This window comes from Ipomoea triloba, chromosome 10 (genome assembly GCF_003576645.1).
Source record: "Ipomoea triloba cultivar NCNSP0323 chromosome 10, ASM357664v1".
NCBI lineage: Eukaryota > Viridiplantae > Streptophyta > Magnoliopsida > Solanales > Convolvulaceae > Ipomoea > Ipomoea triloba.
The window spans coordinates 2,592,332-2,599,113 of NC_044925.1; the positions used below are offsets into that span (position 1 = coordinate 2,592,332).

Genomic DNA, 6,782 nt, shown 5'->3' on the forward strand with positions numbered 1-6,782 from the left:
CATGACATATTCGTTTTAACTTGTTCAAACTAGCTTCTACATAATTGTCATGTGTTGTACTTGACTTGCAACTTATTTGACCATTCACGTCACGATATCTATGTAAAGATAAACATAACTCATTCACTAAACATATCTTTCAAATATTAATTAATTTATATTCATTACTATTCTATTTAACATTAATGATTGATCGTGGAAATTGTAAAGGTAAAAATCATTAACCTTTTTCTGTGTGAGAATATATTCATCATAAACAGAAAAAATGAAACACACTTTTCCAAATTGAAAGGTAACTAAGAAGTAATAATCACTTATTTACAACTAGACACAAGCTGATGTTTAATCTTTTGTAAAGCTGCAACCACTTCTTTCATGCATATTCTATCCGCCGGAGATTCTAAACAACATCTCAAAGCCAATTCCATGATAGATGACAAACACATCATTTTTTCATTCAAGGGTTCTTCATCTGATGCAATTAAATTTGCGTCAATTACATCAATTACCTTGTCAGGCAAGGACTCTTGTACCCAACTCTTTAGGCTCACATTTTCGGAAAACATATCATTGTTAGGCTTTGCTCTTGTGAAAGTTTCCATCAACACGATACCATAACTGTAAACATCACATCTTGTTGACACTAGGCCTTCTGATCCATACTCTATATCAAAATTTAAAAGGTGAGATCGAAAAGATTTATTTGATAAGCGAAGATAATCTAAGCATGGGAAAATAAAATTTAAACGAATAAAAGACAAAAGAACCATCACCTGGAGCAACGTAACCCAATGTAGCTAGGGTCTTTGTGTATGCAATGCTATCATCGCTGCCCAACAACTTTGCAATTCCAAAATCAGCAACATGAGCAACCATGTCCTCATCTAGGAGAATATTACTTGGTTTCAAATAGCAGTGAACCACAGGTTTTGGATAACCGTGATGAAGATATTCTAATGCATACGCAACATCCATCATAATGCTTAGTCTTTGAGTAATGTTCAAGAAATGGTTTTGGGTATACAACCATTCGTCAAGGTTCCCTTTGGCATGTACTCAAGGACCAAGGCCTTAAAATTTGGGTTGGAGCAATAGCCTAACACCTTAACAAGATTTCTATGGCGAAGGCCAAACATTATCTTGCATTCAACATTAAAGCTTTGGAATGAAGCTTCCAATTGCACATTAAATACCTTTATAGCCAAAATTCTTCTATCATCAAGATTTCCCCTATAAACAATGCCAAAACTCCCGGCACCAATCACATTCCTTTCATTATACCCATCTGTTGCTTGTAAAAGTGTGTTGTATGATATTCTCTCTTCTTCTTTCATGGGGAACAAATCTTCTTTCTTTGTTTCCTTCCTTTTTCTCCAAAATATAATCAACCCAATTCCCACTGCCAAAGCAAGCATAACACCCATAATTCCCAAAGCCATGAAAATATATTCAAGCATTCTTTTCACTTTAGACCTTTGAACTACTCTTTGACGGCATGGTGGAACACCAAGCCTTTGATCTCCGCACAATGCTTCATTAAACAAAAATGATAGGCTTGTGAAGTTTTTGAAAGGACCATTTGATGGAATCTCACCTGATAAGCTATTGAAAGAGAGATTCAAATGGTGAAGATATTTAATTTCTTGCAAGGACATGGGAATTGGACCAGTGAGGTTGTTATGGGACAAGTCGAGTGATTCCAAGCTTAGCATCCTACCCATTGACTCGGGTATTTTACCAGACATTTGGTTTTGGGCCAAAGAAAAGTTTATCAAATTTTGTAAACTTCCTATTGTGCTGGGAATATTGCCAAAGAACTTATTGTCTGACAAATCTAAAAGATACAAAACCTTCATATTTCCAATTTCGAAAGGCAGGGCCCCACTAAAGGAATTAGAAGACAAGTTGAGCATCAAAAGGTTTTTCAAGTTCCATAGGTTTGATGGAATCGTACCATTCATTCCATTAGAATCCAGGTGGATATATCGCAGAGAAGTAACATTCCCCAAGCATTCCGGAATGGGACCTGAAAGTCTATTTGTGCTCAAATAAATTTCTCCTAGACTCAAAACCTTACAAAGACCCCCAGTTAGTGGACCGCTTAATTTGTTTTCCACCAATTCCAAACGTTGGAGCCCATCCAACCTTTGTATTGTGTTTGGAATTGCACCACTCAAGTCATTAGCAGACATTTCTATAAGTGCTAAGCCAGTTAGATTGCCAATTTCATCTGGGATGGTGCCATACAACCCTGAATTGTCTGCATAAAAGTTTTCTAGAGTGGAAGACAGATTACCAATGGATTGGGGAAGAGTTCCATGCAGAAAATTCGAACCGATATCTAGTGTTTTTAAGCTTCTACATTTTGTTAGAGAAGTTATGAAACTTAATTCTGGAGAGGAAGGAGCAGGTGCTAGTTTATTGTCAAACACTAAAAGCATTTTGAGGAGCATAAGATTTCCAAGAGAGTTTGGAATGGGGCCATTGAATTGGTTGCTATAAAGAGATAACATTGAGAGTTGGGAACAATTTCCTATTGTGAGAGGTATAACTCCACTTAGCATATTTTCGTGTAGAAAAAATGCTTGAAGATTGGATTGTGTGGAGCATATAGCTGAAGGAATACTACCCAAAAGATGATTAAATGAAATATCAATTTCTCTTAGTGTAGTAATGTTGAACAACCCTTCTGGTATAAAACCACCAAGATAATTTTCTCGAAAAGCAACCATTTCTAATTTAGAAAGGTAGCTGATTTCTTTAGGTATTGTACCTGCCACAGTCACACAATACAAAAGTAAAAATCCTATCTGGTAACATTCCATTAGAATTTTAGAAAAACCTTTTAGAGAGATAATCTTAATCAATATGACTAAGGATACAAACTTATAATTATAAAATCATAAGGTTGAATCCCAGCCTTTGAACAAATCAGCCATGGGCAACCTAGGCTGATTTACCAGGTACACAAGGTGAGTTTAATTTATCCAGTTCACACCCTCGTGTAGTGGTTGCGAGTTTCTTTGGTCACCCCAGAAAAACCTTTTAGAACGTATATAAATTAGCTTTCCATTCTTAAATTTACCTGTGAAATTGTTTTGTTGAAGAAATAACATTTGAAGAGAAGACAAATTTCCAATCACTCTAGGTATGGGTCCCATGAGCCTGTTGTTCCACAATACCAACATTTGAAGTGATGACATGTTGAAAATGGTCATTGGTATAGAGCCTATAATCTGGTTATCTTCTATGCCCAATGCCTTCAAATTATGAAGGTTACCAAATTCGTCTGGAATTTTTCCTATGAAGCAATAAATTATACTAATTAGATACTAACAATCGGAGACATATACACTGGTAGTACCTGTGTGATAAACAGACAAAGATGCATGGAAAAAGGGCAACCCAACCAATCTGATCAGGTTGTTGACTTGCTACAAGTTCGACTCCCAATGGGAATAGGTTTATTGGCCTTATTGGTCTAAGTCAATAAGCTATAAGCAATTTATGCTGGTTTACCCATTGTGGTTCTTTATTGACTAGATTCACAATACAGGGTTTATCCAGTAGACATTCTCGAGTAAGGGTTTCTCTCGTCATCCAAAAAATAAATATGCATGGAAATTAAAAGTACCTGTTAACCTGTTACCACCAATAGCCAGTCTCTCAAGCATCTCCAACTTGCTAAGTTCTCTAGGAATCGACCCGTTGAACTTATTCATTGCCAACCCCAACACTCGAAGTTTTGAACATGCCGATAAATTTGCTGGTAGTGGACCACTAAAGCCATTGATATCTAAGGTAAGAGTTTTGAGACTTGGAAGTTGATGGCATATATTTGAGGGAAGAATACCCGATAAACTATTATTTACAAAGTTGATATGTTCAAGTGTGGAGATGTTGAAAATTGAGTTTGAAATTGCACCGGTAAGGTGGTTATTTTTGACACTTATCACCTTCAAGCTACGAAGATTCCCAAGTTGTCCAGGAATCTCCCCGGTGAGATCATTGAAGCTCAAATCCAATACTTTCAATCGATGCAGATGTACCAAATCTTTGGATAGGCTACCATAGAAGTTATTGTGACTCATATTCAAGAAAGACAGAAAAGAGAGATTTCCTAAAGACGTAGGAATTTGACCTGACAAGCCCATATTTGAAATGTCTAATGCCACCACCCTATGATGTCGTGATCCACAACTAACTCCAATCCAATGGCAGATCGGAGTGGAAGTAGAAGTAGACCAATTGGTGGCCAAAATATTATTGTTTTGGTCCTTGAAAGTGAGACTAGCTTTCAAAGATAGAAGAACAGATAGATCGGTGCTAATATTTGTAGTAGACTCAACAAAGCTATTAGTGCCAGAATGGGTCATCAAGATGACAAAAAGAAACAAGAAAGACAAAGTAGCCATGGAGAATCAATTGTAGAATAATGCCTGCGAATAGGACTTAATTGCCTGGTAATACTAATGAGCTACGAGCTGAGGTATAAATAACGAGGAGAAGAGATCAGATGCTCTAAGCATTCTGGTCTTCGTAGCCAGTCAATTATAAAGAATTAGAAATACAGCTTTCTTCCCCTAAAATTACTTTATGATCATGATATTACTCGCAAATTAACTGATTTGATCATAAAGAAACAATTAATATAATATCTTAAAAGAATCAATCTATCCTGACTATATCATGGAAGTGGATGATCGTCGCTTTAGTGTATTACGTTTTGTTTTGTTTTGCTTTTTTCCTCGTTTTTACACAGCTTTTTTCTTCTTTTTATTTATTTATTTATTTTTTATTTCATGATTTGACTCTTAAAATAATCATAATCACTCAAAAGTCTAAAGGTGAAGTGAACATAGGAAAATGCGTAGTCCTCATCTGCTATATCTTTTCTTGTGGTCTTTATTTAATAATTATTCTTTGATATAAGGTTCAAATTGACCACTGAAGGTAAGCAATTAGGTCACTAAACTAAAAAAGTATAATTAGGCCACTGAATACTCTAAGTGTATGCAATTTCACTTAGTAGCAGGTTACCACGCATTTCATCAGGTTACTTGGTTACGTGAACGGTGGGTTGACATTTTAAAATAATTTTTAATAATAAACTATTAAAATAAATAATTTAAAAAATTTTAAAAATTAAAAAAAAAAAAAAAAAAACACACCTGCGGGCTGCGGCCATCCCCTCCCATTAATAGTACCCTTGCCACCTTGATAGAAACATGTGGATGAATCAAATTTAATTTACTTATTTATTTATATATTATTATTATTATTATTATGTATGGAAAGTAAACTTATTTCACAAAACAACTTTTGCTTTATTACGGTGTGTGTGTGTGTGTTTTTTAATTTTTTAAATTATTTTAATTTTTTATTTTAATAATTTATTATTAAAAATTATTTTAAGATGTCAATTCACCATCCACGTAAGCAAGTAACTTGATGAAATGGATGGCAAGTAACCTGATGAAATGGATGGTAACCTACTATCAGATGAAATTGCATACATTTGGAGTGTTCAGTGGTCTAATTGCACTGTTATTGATTCAGTGGTCTAATTACAATTTTAGATTACGTTCAGTAGCTAATTTGAACCTTATTCCTTATTCTTTTACAACTTATTATTTTTTTTTTTGTCTAGACCACAAATTTGTCTAGTTAGAGTATACCAGGACCCAATATGGTCTAATCGTAGGTTTCTCCCGCCATAATGCACTAGGACTCCATACACCGACCCAAATCATATTCATGCGGAGTAATACCTCAAAGAGTGGTAAAGCACTACTTTATATTTGTGTCACGTTTTGAAAATTAAGGAATAACAGTTGCACCACTAATAATTCAAGAGTGACATTAATAATTGACATATTTGTGTGGGGGCATAAATTACAAATTTTCTTTGGTAATAATAATATTAAGTGTGTGTATGTTTTAGTCTAGCTTCTTTATATTTCACTTCGGCCATTAAGGATTATGGCTTAAATTTGAGCAATTAAGTGTTATAATTATTGTTTTGGGCCCATTTTGAGTCAGTAAGAATTTAATGATTGTGATTACCATTTTGAAGCCATTAGGAATTAGAACTATTGTTTTGGCCATTAAGAATTATAATTATTATTTAATTAAGTTGATTATGTTTTTAATCTATCAATAGTTTTTAGTGCCTTAATAATAATATTATGTTATGAATATAATTATTTATATGTGGCCATTATCCCAGTTATTGTATTTCTAGATCCATGAAGGGTCAAGTGTCCTTTGGAGTATCGAAGGGTCAAGTTTATTTCCTATATATAGGTTCATATGTTCATTTGTAAAGGACACATCTCTTAATGATATCAATAAGAATTCTTCCCTTCTCTCCACATCTCTCTTTGCAATTCTCCAATTTCCTTCTAGTTTTGTGCATTTTCATTTCTATTTACAACACGTTATCAGCACGAGTGCTCTAAACCAAATGCACAAAAATCTCACTCCACTATTTTTTCCGGCAAAAACCAAACCCACGCCACCATTTTTCCCGGCCAAAAACAAAAATGAAAAACAACAGCAAATCCATGTCGTACTCCGGCGAACTCCGTCGCAACCACCACCGCCGGAACGCTCCATGTCGCACACCACCGACGCAACCACTACGGTGGTTGGTAGCAACGAACGTAGTATCTTCGCGATCCATGAACCTCCGTTCCTCCACTTCTCGACCGGCGGCAAGATAACGGCGGACATGGCGGTAGCAGCCTCTATCTCCCGCCGTTCGTGAACAGCAGACGATG

General features: G+C 35.3%; 1 pseudogene; it reads right to left on the reverse strand.

Annotated features, from left to right (window-relative positions):
* Window positions 1-253: 253 nt before the first annotated feature.
* Window positions 254-4,457, reverse strand: LOC116031772 (annotated as a pseudogene).
* Window positions 4,458-6,782: the final 2,325 nt, after the last annotated feature.